Here is a 12,105-nt window from a genome sequence, read left to right as displayed (position 1 = left end):
CTCAACAATGAAATGAGACAATTTTGCTGGCCAAAGGTCACTGTGATCGGACAAAACATGTTTTTTTCAAAACTCAGGAATTCATATGGTAATTATGACAAAACTTCACACAAATGTCTGACAGGATAAAATGATGAGGTGATGACATTTTATATCCAAAAGGTCAAGGTCACTATGACATCATCATTTTAGGCAAAAACACCTTTTTTACCATTATTCAATGCCAGGCAGTAATTCTAGTTGTAAATCTAATACATCTCTCTCTCTCTAATATATAATTTTATACAATTAATATATATTACATTTTCAATGGTACAAGTATTACATTCTCGGAACCCAACGGCTGTATTCGGCATCTGACTTCCAGCAGACGGCGATACAGCCTCTGGGGGCAGACCCCCGATTTTTTGGCATTCCAGTTTGATTTGGGCAGAGGTGGTGAATTTCCGTTTCCGACTTCCGTTTATATATAAGTAAATATGCTGAACCATTGCGATGGATTCAGTTTGCAGTGACGCCAATTATGTTCCGCCTCGTTAGTTCACCGCACGGAGCGTTTAACCTGGCAACAACTGCAGTTGGCTCAAACGTGATTGGTCAATATTACGCGGACTACAAACAGCCTACAACCGGAAACCAGGGCTCTTACGCTCTTCTTCCGGAGGCAAGATCTCCGCCGGGGTTTGCCTACAGACAAGAAGTATTATAATATAAAATGCATGCATCTTTTTAAGTAGTTCCACCTCTGGCATTATTGAGTCAGTCCTATGAGTCTTTTATAATCCGACAAACTCAATTAGTGTAGTACAACCAACATTATTTGCTTTGACCTCGAAAAACCTAATTAAGTTGAATCAACTTAATATTTATCCAAAAGCTGTGTTGATATTCATTTTAATTTTATCCTACTCAAAAATGTCAAGATTGTTTTGGATTTTGACCAACTCTTTAAAAAAGTTGTCAACTGAATAAAACACGTAAATAAAACAAATGTAATTGGGGTTTTTTTTTCAGTGCTGAAAAACATCTTTATTTTAAGTTTTATCCACTAATTCCAGTATCACTCTAAAAAGTGATACTGGAATTAGTGTATCACTTGGATACAGTGGATGTTTAATAGAGTATACTCTATTAAACATCCACTGATTCAACTTTAAAAAATGAAGGCATGCTAGTAGGTTCCAAATCTGGCATTACTGAGTCAATTCAATGAGTCTTCTATAATCTGACAAACTCAGTTATTTTAGTACAACCAACATGATTTGCTTTGACCTCAAAAAGTTAAATTAAGTTGAACCAATTTAATGTTTATCCAAAAGTTGTGGTGATATTTAATGGTCAAATAATTTTATTTAAGACAGTCTGACTTACTTGTTTTACTTCCATCCTTCCCAAAAATTTCAAGATTGTTTTTGATTTTGACGAACTTCTTAAAATAAGTTGTCGACTCACTAAAACACATTAATGTAACAATAATACATTGTATTTATAGAGTGCTTTTCTTGGTACTCAAAGACACTTTATGATGACAAATTTCTTTATTTGAAGTATTACGAAGTAACCCTATGAATCACTACTTGATGCGATACTTGAGTTCAAAGACTTAAGACGTACTTGTGACTTGCAAAACAATGACTTGGCTCCACCTCTGCCATGTTTGTGATGCAAAATTGTCGCCAACTGACGTCATACTGAGTTGAAGCTTTGAAAGCATAACCATTTTTTAAACATACATAGAAAATCTCACAATTTGTAGGCGTGTCGCTGCCATTTCTTGCCAAACTGATTCAAAAGTGTTTGGAGGACATAGTTTGTTTGGGAGGATTACATCATTCCAGTTCACTCAGTTTCAGCCTGAGCTGTCGTCAGATCAACATCTGCCATCTTTTTTTTTCATTTGGGAGTCCTCCTCCTTTTTCCAGTGTGTGGGACTGTAATGTTAATCAGTGACAGATTTGATTGTTGTGGTTATCTAATCTGTTTAAAAAAAAAAAAAAAGTTTCATTTATATAAATAAAGTGCATTAATCTAAAAGATCAACCTATATTAATCTTTTTATGTCAGCACTTTGGCCATCACCTGCACTGTGTACAACCAAATCCAAAGGGTGACCTATTTGTAGATATTAATCGGTAAAGAATAAGCAATGCAGGGCTGTACAAAAACAAATGGTAGGAAACAAAGACAAAGTGATTTGTAGCTATAGCCATGGGCTGCTGGAGGGCCACAGATGGAGCAGTCTGGATACAGTTACACCATCGCTGGTTGTTTTGGACGTGGAGCCAGCAGTCATGTGTCGAGGAACGAGTCGGAAAAAATGATGGAACGGTCACATTTTTCAGGAGAAGCGCGTTCCAACCGAGCATCTGGTATTCCTGAAACATCTGAGCCTCTCGGCCAAGCCCAGTACACACACATGTAGTGTGTGTACTGTAATGTTTGTGTGTGTGTGTGTGTGTGTGTGTGTGTTAAAGTTCATTAAAAAAAAAAGGTCTCCGCCCTGACCTGGCTCTGTCTCCCTGAAATTAATTGCAAAAACGTGATGAAAAATTGAGTGAAAGAAGGAGAGAAAAGGAAGGGAGAGGTGAGAGAAGGGTAGTAAAACAGAAATTATTTTACAGGGCTGGGGATATTTTTCCCTCTGCACATTTCTATCCAAAAAATCCTTCTGTGAGCTGCCTCCCTCCCTCTCCTCCCTCTCTCTTATTTCCTCACCCACTGCAAAATTGTTCTTTTTATGAGGCTTCAGTCTCAAACCACTCCTCCTCTCACCACAAGTATCTCTGGTCTGTTTTTGCTCTTTCTCTCTCTGCCCTTTCCTCCCCCCTTCAATCCCCTTTCTGTTTTAACTCTTCGCATACTGTAAATGTGTGAGTGTAACGGTAAACAACAACAGTCAGGGTGAACCGCAACATCAAGGCGAACAACCACCAACATAAAAAAAACTGGTTGGTATGCAATTACAGCTTAGTCTCTGGAAACCTTTGTCTTTGAGCATTTTTAACTGTTTACACTCCTGTTTGGAAAGTTCTTTGTGTTACATTATTGCATTACAGTGCCTTATGAACACACTTCTAATCTTGTTCTTGATTGGTGGAGGCTTTGAGCAAGCATTGAACAATGACTACGTTTACATATACACTAATAATCCTCGATTATTCAGAAAATGACAATATTCTGAATCTGATTAAAGTCATGTAAACAGTGTGTTCTGTTTGGATATTCTGAATTAAAAGAGCACTTCCAAGTCTAAGGCCATGGTTCTTTGCCAGAAAATGGTGGATCACCCCTTGTGGGTTGGAAGTGAGTTACCACCCCAAGCGAAGGAGTTCTAGAATCTTAGGGTTTAGTTCACAAGTGGAGGTAAAATGGAGCGCAAGAGATGGACAGACGGTTTGGTGTGGCATCAGCAGTGAGAGGTGCATTGCAACAGATCGTTGCGGTGAAGAGGAAGCTGAGCCTTAAGGCAAAGCTCTTGATTTACCAGTCCATCTACGTTCTGACCCTCACCTATCGTCATGAGCTTTGGGTCATGACCAAAAGAATGAGATCATGGATTCAAGCAGCTGAAATTAGTGTCCTCTATAGGGTGGCTGGGCTCAGCCCTAGAGATAGGGTGAAGAGCACAGACATCTGGAGGGAGCTCGGAGTAGAGCCGTTGCTCCTTCGTGCCAAAAAGTTTCAGTTGAGGTGGTTTGGGCATCTGATCAGGATGCCTCCTGGGCACCTCCCGTTAGAGGTTTTCCGAGCACATCCAAGTGGTAAGAACACGTTGGAGGGATTATATATCTCATCTGGCCTGGGAACGCCTCAGGATCCCCCAGGAGGAGCTGGAAAGCGTTGCTGAAGAAAGGGATGTCTGCAATACCTTGCTTAACCTGCTGCCCCCACGACCCAACCCCAAAAGAGCGTATGAAAATGGATGGAGGATGGCCTTATTGCAAAGATAGCATTTTCCAATTACAATATAGTAAATGATGATATTATTTCAGTTTTAGGAATATGTGTCTCCACTGGGGTTTTTACCGCAGTTTGCGACACACAGCCTCTTGACCTTTTACGAAGCTGAGGCCACAAACCAACTAGCCAACATTTGGCAAGGCTGCAGTAGAGATGCATGCCCAAAAGAAAAGCCAAGATTTCTGGTATAAAGGAGAAACACACCTGGAAGATTCTCAGTCATCCAGGTCATGGTAATCATAAGTGCTATATCGTAGGCAACTGGACTTGCTTGAGTTTCTTGAAGACGTTTCTCCTCTCATCCAAGAAGCTTCTTCAGTTCTAACGGACTGATGCGGAGTTGACGGCTTTAAACTCTGTGTGGGTGTGAACCCTTACAAAGTCGTTGAGGTCACATGTGACCATCTTGTGTGTCATTAGGGTTAGATGGGTCCAGGTGTGAATAGGTGTTAAGTCATCTGAGAAGGGATCCCTCCCCAGATGACTTAAAGGTGGAATGCCTTCAAGAAACTCAAGCAAGTTCAGTTGTCGACAAAAGACTTGGACAGCAGCAGGTTTTGTGCTAATATCCCAACGCTGACCTTCTCATGAAGGTGGTTGATGGAATAAAAGGGAGTTGGAACAGTAGAACAAGTCTGACAACAGTAAGAAACTTTGACGCAAAGAAGTAAAATGGCACAAGCAGCTGCAGCCTTTCCACTTTTCCATATCTTTACATGATAAATAACATCTTCTGGTATGTTAATTGGTGTATACAGAGCCGCATGTTAACAGGAATATCTGGGGAAAATAAACTTCCTCTCCGTGACCTTTGGTTAAAACACAGCAGACATGGAAGTTAATAATTGGCTCGAATGGTTAAACTGAATGCAAACAGGTCGGGCTTCAACTATACCTTTGGCTTCGATTCGTGAGACACCAATAGAGGTGTTGTTGCAGTAGGTGTAGCTGCTGCAGACTTCATGGATCTACTGTACACCAACCTGAGTGACCCCACTCTTTCTACTCACATCTGTTCATCCACTTGCCTCATTCCACCAGCCAAAGTCTCTCTCTGTGTCACCTGGAGTTTCCATTTGTCTCAGTAGAGCTCTCTCATGCACAGTAACTGTTTTGAATGATCCATCTTTCTACAGAAACTTTCAACTCTCCACTAGACCACTGATGGATCTGCAGATGCTGCTGAAACACATTATAACAGAAAGCAGAAGACATATTGAAGAACTGCAGCAACAGGGATCAGTTTCAGAGCTGCTTCTGTGGAGCCAACCCTGACCTCTGACCCCAACATGGTGTCTTTTGATGTTTAATACAGTTTCACACATATTGCCACCTCAGAACTACACCTGTGTTTAACGAAGAACTCACATTAAATTAAAAATGGTGCCATGGGACACCTTTGGTCCTGGCATTCACGTGGATTTCCCTTTACACACTCCACCCATCTAAACGTTGTTACACCACAAAAACTGCTCAGGTATGGCCCAAGGAACGTGACTAAGAGCTCAAGGAATCAACGTAGCTTACTCTAATCCAACATCCCAATCTGATCGAGCATCTGTGGGTCAAACCAGTACCCCAAAGGTCCTGTCTCCATGCCTGGAGCCTCTGACCTGTCGAGGCATGGAGACAGGATCTCTGGGGGTGTCCTTAGTTGTCTGGCACCAAGGCATTGTTGACGGATCTTTTGAGTCTTGTGGGTTGTGAGGCATGCCCAATGGATGTTCAACTGAATTGGGATCTGGAGAAATTGGAGGCCAGGTTGACGCCTTGAGCTTAGTCAGGTCTGCCGAGCCATTCCTGAGCAGTTTTTGTGGTGTGGCATGGTGCATTGTCCTGCTGGGGGGCTACTGCCATCAGGGAGTGCAGTTGCCAGTAGGGGGGTGTACTTGGTCTGTCTTGTTGTTTGGGTTGGTGTATGATCAATAATCAATGTTATTTACCTCACCAGTCAGTGGTTTTTATGTTTTGGCTGATCGGTGTATGTTGATGTTGCCTAGTGTCAACTCTCTGATCATGTGACAAGACGACACGATACAGAGGCTAGTTTAGGTGCCAAATCTGTCAAGACTGACAAGCTGAGCATGATACATTCTGAATCGCATTCTTTTTCTCTTTACTTCAAGAAGGTACTGCAGCTGCCCTTAAAAAGTATGTGTTGCTTTTAGAGTCACCAATTAACCTGCATGTCTTTGGACTGTGGGAGGAAGCCGGAGTACCTGGAGAAAACCCACGCTGACACAGAGAGAACATGCAGACTCTGTCCTTTTGTTGTTTGTAATATTTATGATTATTTTGTCCACTTAAACAATCAATATTCCTGTTCGCACTATTCGACCAGTCAGCAGTTGTTTGAATGCTCTGCTATCTGTCAATGCAACTTCTGAGAGCTGTCAATCAGCTGTAATCTGTTTGCGGCTCAGTTGACGTGACGTATCGTCCGCTGTGCAGGGGATTGTGGGTCAGAATGGCCAGAGAAGCATGCTGGCCTGCATACTGCAAAATTGGACCAGATGTAGTAGAACATCCTGGTGTTCTTGGTGTACTGCATTTGGCATACTATGTATTGGGACAAATCTTTTTCTGGCACCTTATAACGTGCACTAGGGCCTTTCACAGTAGTGTGTACTATCTTACGCCACTGCATACACACACGCACACACACAAAAAAGCCATTCTCTAAACAATTTACAACTTTACACTCCAGATTTGCTGTGTGCCTAAAACACTCGTTAGGTCAGTGTTTCCCAACCCTTTCAGCCTGTGACCCCTTAAAGTGAGACAATGTCCTCTTGGTTATTGGTTATAAACAAGCCGAAGAAGGAGTAAAGTGGGTCATGTTTGAGGCCTGAAGACAGAGAGATGATGTTATCCAGTAATCCACAGGAAAATAAAGAAATGATTAGGGGAATTCCAGAGGGGATAAAATAAAGTTTGTTTTGGAGCCAGGTTTTTTTCCTGCTTTCCTAACTCATTAATTGTTTTACAGTCCCTTAGATTTACTGGATAAGCCTTTCAGATGATGCTAAACCACAGACTGGGAACCAGGGATTAATTAATTAGCAATGTCTCCATGCTCCATAAAATTAAACCAAACTACGTTTTAGTTTTTTCAGAAATCTTTCAAAGAATTTATGGTTTCTTTCTAAGAAAATTCTTGTAAAGCTTCTTCTTTTTCTGTTAAAAATTTTACTTTTACATTGTCTTGATGCCATTTTGGTGGGGAGACAGTGAGACAAGATGTAACCATGTCTAACGTTGTAAAAGGTGCAGCTGATCAGTAATGAGTCACACATTTTTCACCTAATTCTGTCTGTTTCACGCAGTCATCTGTTTGGAGGTGCTGTCAACTTCATCTGCCAAGCATCTGCTCTCTGTCTTGTCTTTTACGACACGGACATGAACACAGATGAGACCTTTGGCAGCCATGTTGGCTTCCATTCTCCTTTCTCCCCCTTTCTTTCTCTCTGTCTCTCTGTCAGCCATTTTAATGCTGAACTCATACAGTGTGGCTGGGCGGTGCAGGAACAACCATCGAGCTCAGCACTCCGTCTCCATGCCAGGCAGGAAGTGGCCAGGACAGCTGCTTGCAATTCAACCTGAGACTTTGTTTGGGTGACCTACATTATGGCACCATTTACTTTATTCTGTGACTTTCTTCTTTTTCCCTTCATTTTCTTGTTTTGCCTGACCTCCAGCGCCGCAAAGTAACTCGGTGCGTTAACTCAACTCCTGTATTTAAGCACACTTTTGAGGTATTTGTGCAACACTTAGTATTTCCATTGTCTGCTACTTTATACCTCTACTCCACTACATCTCATGGGCAAAATGCACCTATAACTCCACTGTATTTATCAGGCAGCTATGCAAATTTTCAGGTTAAGATTTTACATTTAAAAACATTAGTATCGACAAGGCCCCTCTTCAGTGTCTCCCTGTGGCTTTGAAAACATTCATATTTATTCATTTTCTGTAACTGCTTATCCTGCTGGGAGTTGCGGCGGCCTGAAGCCTTTCTCAGCTGACATTGGGCGAGAGGTGGGGTTAAAGAGGAATTGTGCAAATTTGCAGGAAAGCCCAATCAGTCTTTTTTCAGCATTGGCAGTATAAAAACAAAATCGGGGAGTGCAGCAAAATGCCGCCTGCCTACTTTTGTTTATACAGAATGTGGCTTTTTCGGGGCAATGGGGGGCGTGAGCAAGTAACAAAACGTGTAGCTCAACTTGTAACGTAAACAGTGATGTGGGAGGGAAGCTGCGGCTGGTCAGTCCTTTGGCGATTCTCTCGTAAGTTGGCCCGTCCTTCATGTTCCCGTCATCTGACGGTTAATGGCCTCTTCGTTTGCGAGGGCAAGGAGGGCGCGCAATTCCTTGTCTCCCCAGTTGCTCATCTTCAGTGTCTGTCAGGTTTACGTTTCCCTCTTGCTACTAGCTGCTCATTCCTGCCATCAGCTGTTTCCTGTTAGTCCTTCGCCAGTGGGTCGCAGGTGAGGCGTCATCAACAGCTCCTCCCACAAATCTTCAACAGCCCCTCCTGTGGTGGAAGGGCACCTCGTTCTTTTTAAACCAAAAAGGTTTCACCAATATGACTACCCTATGAGGCAGAAAATTAGGCACCTCGGATCAACTCGCCAATCTGGCTCTGTGTGTCTAAATGCTCGCAGCTAGCCGGCAAAACGGCCCAACATTTGCATCTGGCAGTGTAAAAGACGCTATAGAGACAGACAACCATTCATACTCACATTCACACCTACGGGCAATTTAGAGTCAGCAATTAACCTGCATGTCTTTGGACTGTGGGAGGAAACCGGAGCACCTGGAGAAAACTCACGCTTGCTGTGACAAGGCGACAATGCTAACTACCATGCTGCTTATGCTTTGAAAACAATTACATGGAAATGGCATTTTAAATTTCATTCAAAATTGTTTATAGGTCTAAAGTGATTCTGACATTGTCCAGTTGTAAAAATTTGGAGCTTAAACTCAAAGAAAAGTCTCGAAGGAAGTAACCCAAAAAAGCAAACAAATATCAGAGGAACCCAGGATGCCACGAGGTTTACTGTCCAAGTAGCAACAAACAAAGATAATTGCAGCCTCCAGTGCCAGTTCTCATACAGTCATGCACGGTTCAAAATGTTCAGGCTGGGTAATTTTGTCGAACATGCTACCCAGGGTGCCCCTTTCTCCAGGAACACCCAGGTCAGGAAGCGGTCTTCGGGAAGGGAGTTGCTGAATCAGACCCTCCACAAACCCCCCGACTCTGCACCCGGGGCCATGCTCATCTTCCTGCACCCCCATCCCGGGCAGATCTGCCAGGAAACCCTTCCTTGTTTCTGGTCTGTGGGCGAAACTACAGAGGTCTGTCAGCTAATCTCCAAAAGCAGCCACATGTGTCTCATCCTGCGCCCTCCATCCGCGCAGACTGACCTCACCTAGCGCCCCCTGAAGCACCCTCCCTCCCTCCTTCCCTCCATCGCTGACTTCTGCACAATAAGCAACATCTGGTTCTCATTTCCCCAAAACCAAAACAACACGGGGAGGAGAGGAAGGGAGAGATGGGGGAGGATGGGAGGAGTCGGAGAAGAGGTTGTTGAGGAGAAAGACATTCACAGAAAAGCAGGATGTGAAAAAACGGTGTGTCAAGAGAAAGAATGAGGAGTCACATTTCTCACTGTGGGTGCAGATGGAGGTCTTTGAAGGTGCAGGTGTGAGGATGAAAAAAATGTCGCCTTGTTAACCACTTTGACATTTCTTACAGCCCTCTGTGGTGTGTTCAGTGTCCTCCCACACTTCTGTAACACAACAAACAGTCAGCTCCTCTGGTCAACTGTATGAAAAAGTTAAGACAAGGAGAGGAGGGGGGAGAAAACTCCCATCTCCACAGAAAAGAATCTGCAACTCAGCGGCTCGCAGCCCTAATTACAGTGGGGCTTTGCTGAAGTCTGCAACAAGACAAAGAGAGAGAGCAAAAAGAGGCAGAGAAAAACGTGAGGGAGGAAGGGAGCAAGGAGCCAGAGCGAGGGCAAGAGGAAAGGGTTACCTCATTTTGTAAATAGTCTGTTTATAAGTCAAAGTCACACCAAATTAGTGCTGACTTTACAAAGGCACAGCTGCTCTGCAAAATGTCCCCTTACGCCGTAAACGCATACGACAAAAAGTTGAAAAAGTCCCTGCAGGAGCCACTTAACTCGACTTTAAAGACACATGAGACGAAGTGCAATCCATTCTTCAGGGCTGATTTATGTTTTCTGCTTTTAAAATCAGATGATGCAAACGGCAAGTGTTTCTGCAGCTTGATTAAAACTTCGCCGAGCTTAAAATTCGAGCTGATACCAAAGAATATCACTTTCTGTGGGACGCAACTTTCTGCCAACTTGGCTGCAGCCCCCTAATCATCTTTCCAGACACTAGGCTGCAGGACGACACATTTAAAATTCAAACTTTCTCCTCTTTGTTGTTCGACATGCCCCTCGAAAAAGAAGCTGCTTTTAAGGTCGAGTGTGTCGAATTTAGGGGGATATAGTGGCAGAATAAGTGTTTTCCTTAGTGTATAATCACCTGAAATTAAGAATTCTGGGAGCAAAGTCTTTTCCACAGTACCCGCCATGTTGCACTGCTATGTTTTTATAGTCGCTCAGAACAGACAATCCAAACACTGGCTCTAGATCAGGCTGTTGACTTTTGCGTCAGACACTGTAGTTAGTAGCCTCAGCTGCGATGAGCCGAACAGCATTGAAGAAACACTGACTTTTAACGTGAAACTACTTTATTCAGTGTTTCTACCTGTTTAAATCACCGGGTCCGTTTGTTTTGGAGAGGAAGAGACCTCTGTGGACAATTCGGCTCCCTGTAAAAACCTCCTGAACATATGGATCTTAAGTTATCAAAGGAAAAGGTGAGCACACATTAGCAGGAGTGGTGTGTAAGATTTGAGGGATTAGTGGCATTTAGAAGTGAGGCTTGCAGCCGAAACTTCTCCAGGTAAGAATTCCTTCAGTGTTCATTGTTCAGGAGGTTTTAACCAGGAGCCGAATTATCCACAGAGGTCTTTTCCTCTCCAAAACAAACAGATCAGATGATTAAACCAGGTCTCTATAGCTAATTTCACACCCGTTAACAATTTTTTTTTGGCTTAACATTACACATAATTCAGGGCGAGCCACTTTGAGTGACAGGCTGTCTGCCGATGGTGTCCCCGCTCCTAACGGTGCAAAGCTCGTCTAAATACGGTCACTTCTGGCTCCAAAAAAACAAGATGGCAACGGCTGAAATGCCGAACACGAGGCTTCACAACGAGAGTGACATCATGGTAGCTACCTCCATTATTTTTACAGCCTGTGGTAACAAATTAGTACTTCTCCGACGCCGTTTGCCATGTCTGAGCAGGACCTGCTAATGCATGCTCACCTTTGTTCTCTAATGACTTAAGATCCAGACGTTCGGGAGGTTTTAACAGGGAGCCAAATTATCTGCAGAGGTCTCTTCTTCTCCAACGCAACTTTCCAGGTGATTTAAAACACTGAATGAAGCAGTTTCACGTTAAAATCAGTGTTTTTCCGACGCTTCTAACTACAGTGGCCAATGCAAAACCATGAATGAAGCTATCTAGAGCCAGTGTTGGGTTTGTTTTTTCTGGGCTACTGTAGAAACAAAGCTGCAACATGGCGGTCTCCATAGACGAGGACCGGCTCCCTATGTAGATACAAACAGATTTGTGATGTGAAGCTGCTTTAGTCCGTGTTTTTTCAGGTTTTAATATGCTAGGAATTCTAACCGGGAGTTCAGACATGGCACATGGGAGAAGTTTCAGCAGGATGAAATGCTGCAAGATGCCACTGAGTTCTACACACTGCTCCTTTATTTAAATGACTTTGACATGGGAGTTTTCATCTTGGAGCAGATTTGTCTTCAATCTTGCTTCTAAATTCATGTAAATGGAGGATCATTTCGGTGATGGCGTCACATAAGGTTTCCTTTTTATTGGCTCTACACTCAAACTTAACTAAGCCGCTTCACCGAGGTGGTCTTGACCCAACATTCGTCATGTATTTCGAGTAATAACACTGAGTTGCATGCCAAGGTGTGAACCCCTCTCTCTGGCTTTAAACACACATTCACACATGGCGAGGTCCTGAATCAGAGCTAC

Source organism: Epinephelus moara, chromosome 17 (genome assembly GCF_006386435.1).
Source record: "Epinephelus moara isolate mb chromosome 17, YSFRI_EMoa_1.0, whole genome shotgun sequence".
Taxonomy (NCBI): Eukaryota; Metazoa; Chordata; class Actinopteri; order Perciformes; family Serranidae; genus Epinephelus; species Epinephelus moara.
The sequence above is the reverse complement of the archived record's forward strand: the minus strand, read 5'-3'. Positions refer to the sequence as shown.